This window comes from Oryctolagus cuniculus, chromosome 10 (genome assembly GCF_964237555.1).
Source record: "Oryctolagus cuniculus chromosome 10, mOryCun1.1, whole genome shotgun sequence".
In the NCBI taxonomy this organism is placed as follows: Eukaryota; Metazoa; Chordata; class Mammalia; order Lagomorpha; family Leporidae; genus Oryctolagus; species Oryctolagus cuniculus.
In genome coordinates, this window is record NC_091441.1 from 5,114,935 (window position 1) to 5,131,209 (window position 16,275).

Below are 16,275 nucleotides of genomic sequence, written 5' to 3' on the forward strand. Positions count from 1 at the left end.
AGCAAGACTGCTTCCTATTAAAGGCCTCCGTCTCTCCTCTCTGTTCACGAATCACTACAGTAGAAGCATGTCATCACTTGACACTTGTTTTACTAATTAACATTAAGTATAATTTGTAAAAAGTAGGTCACCACCATACAATCAAAGAGGAAAAGGGAAGCTTCTATTCCACAAAAGTGCTCTCTTTTTCTCTCGAACTCAGGAGTTCAATGTTGGGTAAAGCACGAATGCAAGGTAGGTTCTAAATCAGCTGATGCTGCCATATGCACATACTCACATATGTGTGTTTAAGTCTCATTTCCATAGAATAAATTTAAGATCATACATATATATATATAGCTACTGTATAAATGGCAACTATCAATGCTTACAGTGTGTTCTTGGGTATCATATTCTTTTTCCTGCTAGTCATCATTGTGTTTATCATTCATGTGTTTTTTTTTTTACTTTTGTGTATTTTACTTTTTTTATTGTCGGTATTTAAAGTGTACAAGCTGCGTATGATCTTTCAGTGCACATCTACATAGTGAAATGATGACCACAGCTAAGTCAGCACATTTGTCACCTCACATAGTTACCTTTCAGGGTGTGTGTGTGGTAGGAGTGCCTAAAATCCACTCTCATGGCAAAGTTCAGCCTACAATGCAACGTTGTCAGCCAGGCCCCCATGTTTTACATTGAATCCTGAATGTTTATCTTGCGTAGTTGCAACTTCCTACACTTTGATCAGCTTCATCGAATCCCTCCCACCCCGTCTCTGGTCACCACTTGTGTTCTCTGCTTCACTTTATTCAACATTTTCTATAAAAATCCACATATAAGAGAAACTCTGCGGCATTTGTTGCTTATCTGGCTTATTTCATGTGGTATATCATCCTCTAAGCTCATCTATGTCATCAGAAATGACAGGATTTCTTTTTTTTTTTGATGTCTAAGTGGTGTTCCATAACGTATTTTCTTTATTTATTCATCAGCCGAGAGACACTTTGGTTTCCATGTCTTGCCTATTGGGAACACTGTTGCAATGAAAATGGGATGTACAACACAGGCAGCGTCACGTGGAGCTCATCAACTGAGGAAGGAGACAGTAGCGCTGTTCTCCCCAGGCTGACACCAGGCTGCTAGCAATCCTAGCTACGGCTGCGGCTGCGGTTTTCTTGATTTATTATATCACAATACCCACCTTTTTGCAATTTACAAATTTGTTTCCCATTTCTGTTTTTCCCTTTAAGGGAAGATACCACTTGTCATTCAGGAGTGTTAATGAACCCTGTACTGCTTGAGCAAACCTCAGTTGTTAAAGTCATGGTTTAAGGATGTCTGTGTCCTAAGTGAGAATCACCTTCCCTAGGAGAAATCAACATTATTAAGGTGGGATGCAGAGGACACAGTAATTGGCAGTTCCCAGATCTGCTGACGGTGTCCAAGCCTAGTGGCTCAGCTCCAGGTACCATGCAGTGCAAGGATGTTCAGTGTTTTTGATTTGCAGAATGGTAGAGCCCAGTGCTTAATTGTTTTTATATCATTTAAACACAAACCAAGTTTCAAAGATAGATACCCTTGCACATCAACAAAGGGCAGATTTCACCAACAAAAATGAATGTTAAAACCACTACCACTGAGAATCACCACATTGGAAAGGCTTCATCAAAGCTCAATTTTGGTTTCTGTTAGCTGTGGCGGCATTGGCAGAAGCAGGAGAAGCGCAAATTCACATCACACATCACTTTAGCTTTACTCTCCTGATATGTAGAGGCCAAATCAGCCAGACTGTATTTTGAGGGATGTTAGTGTGTTCTGACTTAAGGCTGATACACAGAAAGGACATAATTACAGAAATAGTTTAGGTTGACTTTACATCACTCATGGTGGGAAGTGAATCTGATCTAGAATTTCTAAATTTTTCATATTGACCCTATCAGATGTTTTAACAACAAATGATTTAATAACAACTTTAATCACCATAATAAAGCTATAGTACAAAATGAACTCACAGTTTTAAAGCAGTACTGAGTAGGAGCAAAGAAGTGTATACACATACACACACACACACATACACTCGTTTTAGGTTTTTATGTTTTGCAAGGAAGATTCATTTTGTTATAAAAGGATTTATTTATTAAATAAGGAAATAAGGAAAAGAGAGAAAGAAGGAAGAAAGGAAGTGGGAAGGAAGGAAGGGAAGAAGAATGGGGAGGGAGAAACAAATGGCAATTTAAGGAGTAAAATGAGAAAATAAGTGAGGCATAGCAGAGGTCACTCAGACTCAACCTTGTAAAGCTTTAAATAAAGCTTATTTTTAGGTAAACTAACATATGCCCATGCAACAGGGAGCGATGTTCTGAATTACATTTATTCATTGATGCCTAACTTTATAAAATATAAGTATCCTGATTCTGTCCAAAGAAAGAGTACTTCTTTCTATATGAGAGTAATTGACATTTTGAGACTTGATTATTGTTTCTATCCCTTGTCTATAGTCTTGAGGAACAGTGGGTGTCCTATTTACTCCTTGTTGCAGTCTTTATTAACCTTGTGATTATAAAGTAAGATGAAAGTCTATCACTGTAATAATCGAAAGAAAAGTAAAAAAGTAAAGAGGAGGGAGGGTAGCATGGGAAGTAGCATTATGTTCTTAAAACTGAATATATGAAATTTTTCCATTTATAAATTTTGAATAATTAAAAATGTCTTGCCTATTGTCAAAAAGTGAATTGCTTTGGTATTTTTATGGGGACTTTTTTGGTTTGGGGGTCTTTAAAATTTTAATTTTAATTTTAATTAGTTTTTGATAGATTCGATGTGCTTCGTAGATAGAACTCTAGGAACATAATGATATATTCTACCTCTCTCTCCTCCCTCCTTCACCCTCTCTTTCCTACCTTCTTTCCTTATCCCTTTCATTTTTTTTAGCTTTTGAGATAACATATTTTAAATTTAGATTACAGTGAAAACGATTCATATTTCACCGAATAAGAAGTTTAACAAGCTAAAAAGCAAAAAGACCCTAGTTTAGTTGGAATATAGACAATGGTGATGAACAATAATAATTGAATGGAAAAAATGATCATTTCACTCCCATACAAGATTTTAGAGCACTCACAGATCATGAAAACTGTAGCACTATAACATTCTTGACCCCTGGTTTCACAAAGGTATAAAATTTCTTAAACCTTGAATAGTGACACAAAAAAATTTTACTCTTGGGCCATAGTAACAGATTGAAATAATAGACTGTGATCCTTTGCTGTTTGTTGAACAATTGCTGGTACTCAGAAACCAAAATTATCAAGAAGTTTTGGTTTGCATAATATAATTGACAAAAATGTTGATTACCACAGGGTTTTATGTGACTTTATAATTATAGAACACACATTTTCCAAAATAGTTCTTTTATTTTATCATTTTTAAATTATTTATTTATTTAAACATCAGAGTTACACAGAGAGATGAGAGGCAGAGGGAGAGAGAGAGAGAGAGAGAGGTCTTCTATCTGCTGCTTCACCCCCCAAATGGCTACATTTGCTAGAGCTGCGCTGATCTGAAGCCAGGAGTTTCTTCCAGGTCTCCCACATGAATGCAGGAGCCCAAGGACTTGGGCCATTTTCAACTGCTTTCCCAGGCTATAGCAGAGTGCTGGATCAGAAGTGGAGCAGTTGGGACTTGAACTGGCACCCATATGGGAATCAGGCACTGCATGCAGTGGCTTTACTTGCTACACCACGGTGCTGACCCCCAAAATAGCAGTTTTATATTAATATTTTAAATTATAATAATACATGCATTGTGCATATTAGAAATAAAATTTCTGTTTTCCCATTTTTCTTAACTACTGTGCTTCAAAAAAATGGAAATGTGATGTTGAAGTTATATATTCACAAAATCCAGTCAGTGAAGTACTGCTGTCAACCAGCTTAAGGAGTTGTAGCCCAAATGCAGGAAAAACTAGTGCTAATGTACACACTATTTTTATGTTTTTTATAGCAGTTTTATAAAGCACTCTAGGGAAACAGGTATTCTCCAGCCACATGATGTAACTTGTATTTCTGGACTCCTTTCTAAATGTCTCCAGGCCTCTCTTGAAGAAAAACACCTGAAATACAGTGACTCTCAGGAGCTGTCTTAGCGAATTCACCTCCTCACATTCTAATACCCTTGGTGTTTTCACGGTCCTTCTCAGAACTGCACAGAATGGTAAAATATGTCAGTTACCTGATGCTTAACTTTCCATCTGATGAGCGAGGCTGTCCTTGGTGTTTTTGTCTCAGCTCCTATACTGTGGACACATGTTCTTTCTGTGGTCTATTTAGTGCCAACTTTTCCATGTTTTTGTGTTTTTGTTTGTACTTTTGAACAGAGTTGGGACTGCTGTCTAATGTTCATAAATGCAAGAAGTCTGAGGTTTGCCCAATGGATAAAAATATGTGTTAACTCAACTCCCTTCAGGCATCAGGTACAATGCTGTTGGCCATACTTGCAACCTTAATGAATCACAATATCTATTCAATAAAGTCTGTCTGAACAGAAAACACAATGTATTGATCAGTTGACAAAAATGACTGGAGGTTCACATGAAACTAATTCTGTATTTCCCTTAGAAGTGGCTTAGTATTCCCTAATGTAGTGTTTGTAGCAGCTTTTATGGAATATAAAAACCAGAGACAGAATATACTTTACAGAAGTGCTTCAAAACATTCATGGAAAACAATGGCAAGATGAACTTATTTTGGTGCAAAAGCTTTTGAAATGCACGTATAAATGAGTCAACAAAAACTTCATGGAACATATATAAAAAATTTCAAAATATTTTTTGCACAAAAAGAAGCTTTTTTAAGTTCATTTTCCACAAACTTCTTGAAGTACCCTCATATATGTTAAATGAATTTTCTTTACTTCTTGACTCAATCTAAATACAATTTAAAGGCTTGTTGGTGATTTTTGAAACTTCTTTGAGTTTTTTTTTATTTATTTTTTTTTGCAATATAACAAGGTTTTATTGGGGACAGGGCATCCGTCAGAATGGAAGGGACAGAGAGAGAGAGTGCCCAGTCAGAAGGGGTGAGAGCGAGGTTTCCTGGTTGAGTGGAGAGAATGCACCTGGCAGGCCAGGAGGGCGGCTCAGGGAGAGCAGAGCGCTGAGTGCAGTCTTTGTTTAGGCTCCGGTTTTTAAGGGAGCCTCTCTTTACCCCCTGCCCCTTCTCCAGGACAAAGGGTTTGCTGACTGTAATAAGAAAAATTCCTTCCCAAGTTTGTTATCAGACATGAGGAGTCTTGCTGGCTCAGGCCAAGGGGCTTCCCTCTGTGGTACCTGCTTTGGAGGAGAATATAGAGATTTTCTGAAGCCTGATATCCCATTTAGTGCAGAGGAGAGAGCTTTCCCATGGGGGAAGGGCTGGGACCACCGGCAAGGTTATCAGAGTGAAGTGCAGATGCTGGGCTTCTGCAGAGGCCTGTTTCCCCAGCCCCCCCCCCCCCAGGCAAATTTCTAACTTCCTACCTAACATATTCTCCCCTCAAGAGAATATACCCATAATCTTATGGGGATAAATAGATGACATTCATTTTCTGTAGCTGCTTCAGAGCTGACCAAAGGGCATAGAAGTGGACATGGGTATTTTTCTCTTGCTATTTGTCCTGTAGTATTTGAGGGTGGCCTTGGAAAGCCTTGTCCTGCTTGGTGTAGAGGGCTGGTCATCTTGTCTGATGAGGTAGACTGGAAGCCCTGTCTCAGAAGCACCTGGAGCTCGATGGCTTGTCTTCTGTTAGAGACAGAACAAACAAGGACGTCAAAGCACAATAGTCTGCAGAGAAAAAGAAAGAATGTGGATGCTCTCTCACCAAGGAGAGGCAATTTATTTTATTTGTTGATAGTTAAGAAAAATGTTTCATAGTTTTAAAAATTGCTAAGGCAATGAATCATCTGCGTTCCTGCCATGGGACATTACCCTCCAAGTTCCCAGAGCTTGTAGAAAATTACAGGATGTACCAAAGGGCAGAGGAGGGCCCTTGCAGTCTCCACGTGAGAGCTGGTCCTTGGTGGGAGCTGAGGGAAGGGAAGCTTACCTGATCTTTTCTGAGCTGCATTATAGCAGCAGAAGAGATGCAGATGAGGCCGGCACCATGGCTCACTAGGCTAATCCTCCGCCTGTGGTGACGGCACCTGGGTTCTAGTCCTGGTTGGGGCGCCGGATCCTGTCCAGGTTGCTCCTCTTCCAGTCCAGCTCTCTGCTGTGGCCCGGGAGGGCAGTGGAGGATGGCCCAGGTCCTTGGGCCCTGCACCCACATGGGAGACCAGGAGAAGCACTTGGCTCCTGGCTTCGGATTGGCGCAGTGCACTGGCTGCAGTGCACCAGCCATGGTGGCCATTTGTGGGGTGAACCAGCAAAAAAAGGAAGACCTTTCTCTCTTCTCTGTCTCTCTCTCTTACTAACTCTGCAAAAAAAAAAAAAAAAAAAAAAAAAAAAAAAGAAAGAAAGCTATGGCCATGGGCAAATTCTGACAGTTAGTATTTCCCTGTGAGTTAAAGCAGTGCCCATGAGGAGGTAAGGTCAAATGTGCTGACCTGTTTATATATTTTGAGGTCATCAGTACAACTTCCCATCTCCTCATCAGTTTGGTTTAAAAGGGAAGTTCTGCCCATTTCATCGTGTGCACAAAATTCAATGTAGCTGCAAAATCATCTTATAGGTTAATGTCTCATTTTTTGGTTATGCTATTTGGTCCTCTGTATTGTGGCTAGGCATTTTTACAGAAAAGGTCAGTCATCCCTTTTATGAGGTCTGAGGATCAAACCATACATCACAGTGGAGAGTCCTGTGGAACAGTCAACTTCCCCTCTGGCAAGAGAAAAGAGGAGAGATGAGGCAGTGAGTCAGGCCTCCCTGATGGCTTAGCCTGCCTTTGGGCTTTCAGATTTAACCAGTGTTTAACCAGTGTTTACTGCTTGTCCTGACTTACAGGAGAAATGGCAGATGTCTCTGCCATCCTTAGGCTTCAGGATTTTCATCACGTAGCCGGTGGGTTATGGGCCTGGGTTGCTGGGTTTAACTAGTGTTACCATGTAACCTGCAAGTTTATACTAGAACTTACCACGTAACTCAAAAGTGAGTTTTTGGATTTATGTTGTAAGTTTTTTGGTTTCTGGATTTTCACCAGGTATTCTGTGAATACCAGAGCTTTTGTGGGCTCTTGGAAGCCAGTTCTCCAGTATCTGCCACATAACCATCTCCAGTCATCTCCAAGTCTCTTTTGGAACCCTTCTCTTTTGGCTGGACCTCCTTTAGATGCACATTTTGAACGGTGGGTGCCTGGTTATTCATGTTAGCTGGACTGAGACTTTGTTAGTCCCCCTTTAAAGAATCTGGCTTCCGAGCAATAGGCTGGAGCAGCTGGAAAGAAGCATGCTCATAACTGAAGTGTAGCATCATTTCACATCTTGGCAACACCTTTAATCCAAATAGCCTAATTGGTTATTATCTTTGCAAGATGAGAGATATAGCCTTTGACATTTCCAGGGGCCCATCTGGAAATATCAAAGTCCAAATAATTTAGAATTTGATTTTCAGAAAGTCTGTTAAATGGGCCAAGACAACTTAAAGTATCTGGCCAACTATAATCCTTTAACAACGTGAAATGATATCCATCTATTTAGTCAGGCCAATTTTAACAATTTCAGATCAAATTTAGTCATAATGATAAAGTGACCAAATTTTTTGATAAAAATGTATTTAAAAATAATTTTTAAAACTCCATGCTTTTTAACAATCAGAACTTAACAGAGACAGTAAATAACAAAATACATTAACAGAACACAAAATCTATATCTCTTTGGTCATCAAATACATCAGAAATAAAAATTTTACATAAGACTTAGCACTTGAAATCACTGCATAATTTGGAACAATTTAACTGAGTCAGGAAAGAGCTTATAGGAGGTAACTGTAGAAATGGCATAGAGTGACCACTTAAACTGAAAAGTTACAGCTTTTGCAATCTTAGTTCAGTGTTACTTTGGCATTAACACTCAACTTATAGAAAACTGTCCTCTCAAACTTTTTGTAACTTGCTCACACCTTCTGAAACTTAAATCTTTAGTTACCTTTAAACGGTCTTGAATTGTCATGCGTGGACAACCTATGAGAATACATGTTAACAAACAGCAGATTCCCTTACAGACCTTGAGATGCTAAAAGTACACATGTTACTTTTCCCAAGTTTCATTTAACAATGATGCCTAGATGACTTAAGACACTGAGATATTAATGAAAACCACACCATTATCTGAATTATTTTTAAGGTCAAAATTATACTTCCATGTTCTTAAGTAACTGATAAGGATAACACATCTTGAACAGTAAACACAGATCTTTACCCTTTTAAGAAACAATTTTAAAGCATATCAAAGACACAAGTAAACCAAGTGAACTGAAGGGTGTTTGGATTAACACAATTTTTGAACCAACCTGTATTGGCTTACTTAAGTGGAAAAACATAAAACCTTTTATATACAGAATTTACTCTCATTTTTTAAGACCACTTTAGCTGGAAAGCAGTAACATGAATACAACATATTTTATAACCTTATAATGTACTTTATATAATCTGAATTGACTCAGAAAACTGTTATCTTAACAAATTGAGTCTTTTTTTTTTTTTTTGAGAGTTCCAGGGATTCCACTAGAAGTCCCAAAGTCAGAAGACTCAATCTAGAACTTAAGTCGTCAGAGAGTCAAAGCCAAAATAATGCGTTTAACCTGAACATTTTAACCAAAGCTGATCAGAGTTAAGATACAAACAGGTGGATAACATAAACTACTTTGAGACACAGTTCTCCCAATCAAGACTCAGCACTGGCAACAGAAAAATACAAAACTTTCAAGACTTGGGAAAACTCTTATTAGCTAAGTCAGTTACAGTAGCACCAAAAAAAACCCGATTATCAGCATATGAGTCCATTACTTGGGACAGTGAAACACACCACGAAACAAAGAGGCAGAGAATCAGACTCCTGTAGTCAAGTGCAGAAGAAAAAGGTTTCCATCAACGGCAGAGAAACCCGTCTATCGGGGTGGAAAAGGTTAGCGGATTGAGGCTTCTCTCGCTCAGGTGGGGATACCTGTAAGGCCAGCTGTGGCCAGATGCATTTACCCTCCCTGTTCCTGGTGAGGAGGGGGTATTGAATTGGAAATGGAGAGAGGGCCCGAAAGCTCTCATCTTTTCCGTAGATTTCTGGCTGTGTCTGCGTGGGCGCAGCAAGGCATTTCCACTGAAGAGAGCACAGGGAAAGCCCATGGTGTCCAGCTTTCAAGGGAAGACTGGGCACTCCTTGACCTAACAGGATTGGCTCTGGCATTGTGCTGCTCGTCACGGGGCAGCAGGTCCGATAGACCTCCTCAGGGCCAGCCTGGGGAGCTCGGGGTGCTGAGCGAGATGATGAGTGTCGGCGGCAAAGGAACCACACAGAGCTGGGAGATCAGTCAACACCCAGGGCACAGCAGGGCTCTTGACTTTATTGGGAGGGGAAGAGCTTTTATAGACACAGAAAGGGGGCTGTCCAGGGCACAAGGGAACCGAGCCAACCAGCAGAAAGGTAAGGCAGGACATGAGCCGGGCACGCCCTCAAGGGCCAATCACAGCCGAGGACTCATACTACTCACGAATACTGAAGTCTCCTGTCAGGCTAGGTACCTCCCCCAGGGGCCATCTTGGATTGTTGGAAATGCTGAGTCACTGGGATTTGGAAGTTTGTCAAACTCAAGCAAAGGCTTAGCAGCCTTGTCAAGTGAAGACTTAGCAACTTTGTTTCCTTTTCGATTGGAGCCCCCCACAGCATTGGGCAGGTGTGCTGTTTCACCCAGTGCTCAAAATCTCCTATCGCTCACAACCGCCTGCTATCTAGTTGTTTCGAGTTTACCTGGTGGGCCAACATTGGCCTAGGTCAAAGCTAAAGCCCGCTCTCTTGGCAGTAGGCAGCGTGACCGGGCATCCCTCTAGGAGAGAGACAAGGTCCACTGGTCATGGTCTGGCAGCTGGAAAGCCAAAGTGAACTTGGGGATCTCCAGGCTCTCAGTCACCTGTCCTTCATAGTTGCCCTCTCTCATTTCAGTCCATCTGGAGTTTCAGCGATGTCCAGGGGAACTCTGTGTTCTCAGAGAGCTGTGAGACGCTGGATGATCAACAGTCACTCCCACAGATCCGATCCTGTTTGAGGGAAGGTATACAGACCTAGATGGAGTTTTCTTTTAATCCTTTGTTGGTCCCTTCCTGGTTGCTAGAAATGCCACTGCAGAGGTCATAGGGTTCTTGTCTTTGCACAAGAAAGAATTCAGGTTGTGACTGAGAACAAAGTAACAAGGTTTTATTAGGGACAGGGCATCCATCATAAAAAAAGGGACGGGGGCTGGTGCTGTGGTGCAGCAGGTTAACGCCCTGGCCTGAAGCACTGGCATCCCATATGGGTGCCTTCTCAAGACCCGGCTGTTCCACTTCAAATCCAGCTCTCTGCTATGGCCTGGAAAAGCAGCAGAAGATGGTCCAAATGCTTGGGTTCCTATTTGGGTCTAGATGAAGCTCCTAGCTCCTGGCTTCAGCCTGACTCACCCTTGCTGGATTGGAAGTGGAGCAACCAGGACACAAACTAGCACCTATATTTTTGATGCCAACATTGCAAGCAGCAGTTTTAGCCACCACACCACAATGCCAGCCCTTAAAGATTTATTTTATTTATTTGAAAGACAGAGTTAAAGAGAGAAAGAGACAGAGAGACAGAAATCTTCCATTCATTGAACATTCCCTTCCCTAATGGCCTCAACTGGGGCTAGATCAAGCTGAAGCCAGGAGTCTGGAACTCTATCTGGCCTCCCATGTGGGCGTGTGGGTGGTAGGGTCCCAAGTACTAGGGCCATCAATCCCCACTTCCCAAGGCACATTAGCAGGGAGCTGGATCTGAAGCAGAGCAGACATGACTCATACTGGCACTCTGAAATAGGGAGCCAGGGTTGCAACTGATAGCTTCACACCCTGTGCCACAATGCTGGCCCTTAAATGTGTTTTCATTGATAACTCTTGCATATATATTTAAAGCCATTTTATATGAGAACAGTGTTTTATTATAATTTGAGTAGTAATAATTATTATTAGTGGTACCAATATTTGCTGAGAAATTACAGATATCCAGACTAGTGTTCAGCACAACACACAGATTTTTCCATTTAATTTTCAGAACAATCTTGGAAACTAATACTGTTTAGATGAGCATATTAATGCTCACAGAGGCTTGGAAACTTTCCTAGGCACACTACTAGTGAAAGAAGGGCCTGGAAATAAACACTGATTATTTTAAAATATGCACATATATTTAGTAGACTAAACCATTACTCTATGGTGTGTTAATAGATATAGTAGTTACCTGTGTATGTCAGTTGCTATGGAAAATGTAACTCAGATATAAGAAGGTTTTCCACAGTTCTTTTCTTGGATTTACGGAGTCTTGTACGGAGACTGACACATGATACTCAATTTACAATGAAATACAAAGATGAGTGCATGCTGCATACAAAGTAGGATTTGTGCCCATAATAAGTGTCAATGTTCCGCCTTGTTATCACAAAGACAAATTTCAGCAGTTTCTAGAATGAGTATTATAGACTGAGAAACACAATAATAAGTGTTGTCAGTGTTGGAAAGTCGCTGAGCCTATGTGAGTTGTGTATTTTTAGCTAAAGAATGAAAAAACGGTTACATAGCCCTTCCCTCTGTTTCGAGGCTCTTAGGAATACCAAATGCCCTGCTGGTTGTGGAAGCCATGTACACGGGTGGGAGCTGCTGGGGGTGGTCACAACCAGCAGATGCATCATCATCCAGGAACTTCTATTCTCTCATTGTTATTTCTTGCAACCTTTAGAGTTAGATGATTTCTTCTTTTAACTAAGTTGAAATGTGATTTTTGATATCCTTTTTTCCCCTACTGGTCTTTCCTGAATATATATTAGTTGAACCATTGCAAAGACATATCATTAAAATTAAAGGGAAGATTTCAGTAATTCATATTTTATATGTTTTTAGTGAGTTAATTTTAGTCCAATTTCTCATGTCAGTTTTGATTACTCATCACTCATAGTACATTTGAATTTAGCATGAATTACTTCTTTGATCAATCATTTCCAGAAGAAGTTAAAATTTCCCTAGAAGAGGACATCCTTAGCAGAGAAGGGCAGTGGCTTCTTATTGTTCTGTAAGTTACAATCAATAAAATCCATTTTTAATATAAAATATTCTTCATAAACTCAACTTGAATTTATTAGATAACACTCAAAATTCTGTCTGTATCTCCCCAAAAGCTGATAGTTTAACTTTTTAGTGGCTGGTAGGAAAAGTTAAGAACTACATTTTAGATTTGGGAAATTTCTTTTCTTTCCTGATGTGATACATTTTAATACTTGATAAACTGAATGAGGAAAGAATCTTCTGTGAAGATTTACTCAATATATACTGGTGTGGGTTGATTTACAACCTCTATCTGTAAATGTCTTAGGGTAACAAATTTAAGATAGAAACTGCTAAAAATTTTATGTCTAGGAATATGCTGGATATCTAATTCTCTTCATTTTAAGCAGTGTATTGCTTGGATTAACACATATATCATTTATCATATTTATCCTTGCCCCTCATACCATGGTTTTTTTTTTTTTTTGAAGATTTATTTTATTTATTTGAAAGACAGAGTTACAGGGAGAAGGAGAGAGAGAGAGAGAGGTCTTCCATCTGCTGGTTCACTCCCCAGATGGCCTCAATAGCTGGAGCTGAGCTGATCTGAAGTCAGGAGCCAGGAGCTTCTTCCAGGTCTCCCACGTAGGTTCAGGGGCCCAAGCACTTGGGCCATCTGTACTGATTTCCCAGGCCATAGCAGAGAGCTGGATCAAAAGAGGAGCAGCTGGGACTAGAACTTGTGCCCAAATGGGATGCCGGCGTTTCAGGCCAGCGCTTTAACCTACTGTGCAACAGCACCAGACCCGTCATGCTTTCTTTATGACTAGATGGGAACTCTCCAGGTCTATGGCCTGAAAAATTTTCCTCTCTTAACCAAGAACATGCATTTCTCATTTGTTACTGTCCAGATACAAATTCTACAGTGACCTTCATACAGACAAACCAATGAAAGTCAGTCTTGTAAACTTAACGCTCAATACTGTGCTTCCTGTTGAAAGCTGCCATCACATAATTTTTTTTTTGCCAGGCAGAGTGGACAGTGAGAGAGACAGACAGAGAGAAAGGTCTTCCTTTTGCTGTTGGTTCACCCTCCAATGGCCACCATGGCCGGCGTGCTGCGGCCGGCGCACCGCACTGATCCGATGGCAGGAGCCAGGTGCTTCTCCTGGTCTCCCATGGGGTGCAGGGCCCAAGCACTTGGGCCATCCTCCACTGCACTCCCGGGCCACAGCAGAGAGCTGGCCTGGAAGAGGGGCAACTGGGACAGAATCCGGCGCCCTGATGGGGACTAGAACCTGGTGTGCCGGCCCTGCAAGGCGGAGGATTAGCCTATTGAGCCGCAGCGCCGGCCTGCCATCACATAAATTATAAATAAGAACAACAGATCCAATCTGAGACCGGGATGCCCAACTTCTCTTGAGGTCGTGTGCTCTTACGTTAGCTAGCTTTGATATGTTTACAGTATGAGAGAACCAGTTTATGTTGACATGCCTTGGGGATCTGTTCTGCATAGGAATGTGGCAATGTTATTCAACATTCAGTAAATATTGCTGAAATGTATTAAGACTAAATATTGTTCCAGACATCTGAAATAAAACAATGAACAAGACAAACAAACTCTCTTTCCAAATACAGTTTAGTAGAGTGCAGTTTAGTGAGAAAGATGAGATAAAGGTACAGGTTGAGAAATAAGTGTCAGACATAAGTTTTACAGGGAAAAGTATAAGGTATGTCTGGGAGTTGTTTGCTTGTTTTTATTTTAAGTGATGAGGAATGACTACTCTAAGGAGGTGATGTTTGAGAAGAAATTTGAAATGGGCGAGGGAATAAGCTAATCAGAGGACAGGAGGAAGAATATTTCAAGCAGAAATAAGAGCAGGCAGGAACCAATTTGGCAAGTTTAGGAAGTGCTAGAATTTTGTGACTGGCAGAAGCAAGTGGAAGGCAGAGTGGGAGAATTTCAGTCAGAGACCAGGGTTTCATTTTACACCTCATGGGAAGCCTTGGAAGGTTTAGCATCCTCTTTTCTATCATGTGAGCTTCGAGAAGGGTCCTCTGGCTACGGGGAAAAGAACAGACGTTTGGAAAAGAAATAAGGGAAGAGATTAATTGTGCAAATCTAAAAGAGATTGTGGTGGGTGGCATTGAGTTGGCACCTGGGGGGGTACTCAAAGGTTCATGCAGAAGCTACAGGACTCTCTGTTGGATCAAACACAAGGTGTGACAAAACGGGGAGAAAATAAGCATCATCTCACTGAATGTTGCTTGAGCAACAGAGCAAACAATGCTCAAGATGGGAGTGGCCACTGAGGTGCAGTTTAAAGGGAGCAGACAGATGAAGAGTGCTGTATCCTTGCTGGGTTTGAAGTTTGTGTAAGAGATTCTAGCAGAGTTTCTGAGTAGGTAGTGGGATATAAGGATCAAAGAGCTCAGCACCTGTTAATCAATGTGGATGTTTAAGCACTTAGGTCATTTGCCATGCAGGGTGAATGAGATGAGATCACCTCAGGGGTGAGCACAATGAGGGAAGAGAAGCAGATCAAATTAGGACTCCAAAACTCTCCAGCATTTGGAGATTGCAGAAGGATGAAATACAAAAGGCTGAGAAGTAGCCAGAGAGGTGAGTGCAGTGCGCCCAATGTACTGAATGGTCCACAGGTTTCAAGAAGGATTCAAAAAGGAACTGACCGACTGTAACCAACAGACGGGTTGCAGAAGACCAGGACTGGAGGCTGACTATTGGATATGGCAACATGAAGTCACTGACAGGATTGAGAAGAACGTTTCAGAGAACTGCGCTCCTGTGTCTAATTATAGGCTCTGAGCAGACTTACAGGGGCTGCTATTTCTAGGATTACTGGGCTGTTTCCATGTTACAAACAGAAGCAGGGAAATGGAATGGTGGATTGAGACAGGAGATGAAAGCAGAGAATTTTTGAGAAAGAAGATATGAAATACTGATTGTAACCTTATGGGACCAATACAGTAAATGAGCGCAACGTGGTACAAAACAGAAGGAGTGTTTGTAGGAGGAAAGACGTTGGGTGTGGGTTGGGAGATGAGATAAAGTAAGATAAGGTAAGAAATTTGATCTTTGCTTACCATGCAACTAACAGTATAACCAAAAGCAAATAAATATATATGATACGAGACAAAATTAATAAGAATATAGCAGACTTCAATAGCACAATCAACTGAGTTGAACTAATTGGCATTTCTAGAACACTCTAGCTGATTAGATCTATCTGTCTATCTAAATGTACATTAATAATTCAAAAACAAATTTATATGCTGGGAAATTAATCTAAATAAACATAGAAAGAATTGAAAGAATTGTTCTTTGGGCACAGGAAACTTAAATTTAAAAAGTAAGTTTTCTGGAAAATACTGTAAAAATTTAGATTTTTTAGAAGTGTATTTGAAAGTAAGTAATCTGAAACTCAAAAAATAATCAAAAAAGAAGTTAAGAAATGTGTTGAGCTGACTGACAATGAAAACAAAAATCTCATGAGATGTGGCTATAGCCAAACTTAGTAGGAAGTTTAGAAAGGCAGAGAGTTCTAGAAGAAAAGAAATGGCCAACATCAATAGCTCTAATAATAATTTCAAAAAAGAAGAGGAAAAGTTCAAGTCAAATGTAAGGAAAGAATAAAATAATAGAAATGAATAAAATAAAATTGTTAAATGATAAAAAAAACAATACAATGAAAAGCTTGGAAACCAATACAAATTATTAACCTCTAGTTATAAAAGTAATGGAGATACAAATTACCAGTATCAATAATAAAAAGAGGGTATTGTTTTTATTTAAATTTTCCATATACTGATGTTATGAATAACTTTAGGTTAGTATATTTGACAGCTTAGATTCAACATGCAAACTTTTATTTCTATTTTAATTACTTCTATATGTATTTGAGAGGCAGAGAAACAGAGAGAGATACAAATATACAGACCTCGTACCCACTGTTTTATCCACACACACACACACACACACACATATATAAGAGAGAGAGAGAGAGTGCCAATACTAAACACAATAGTGAAAGATTGCCTTTTTTCCTAGTT

General features: G+C 40.2%; 1 pseudogene; it reads left to right on the top strand.

Annotated features, from left to right (window-relative positions):
* The first annotated feature begins 9,186 nt into the window (after positions 1–9,186).
* Positions 9,187–16,275, top strand: part of LOC100344406 (epimerase family protein SDR39U1-like) — a 58,807-nt pseudogene continuing 51,718 nt past the window's right edge.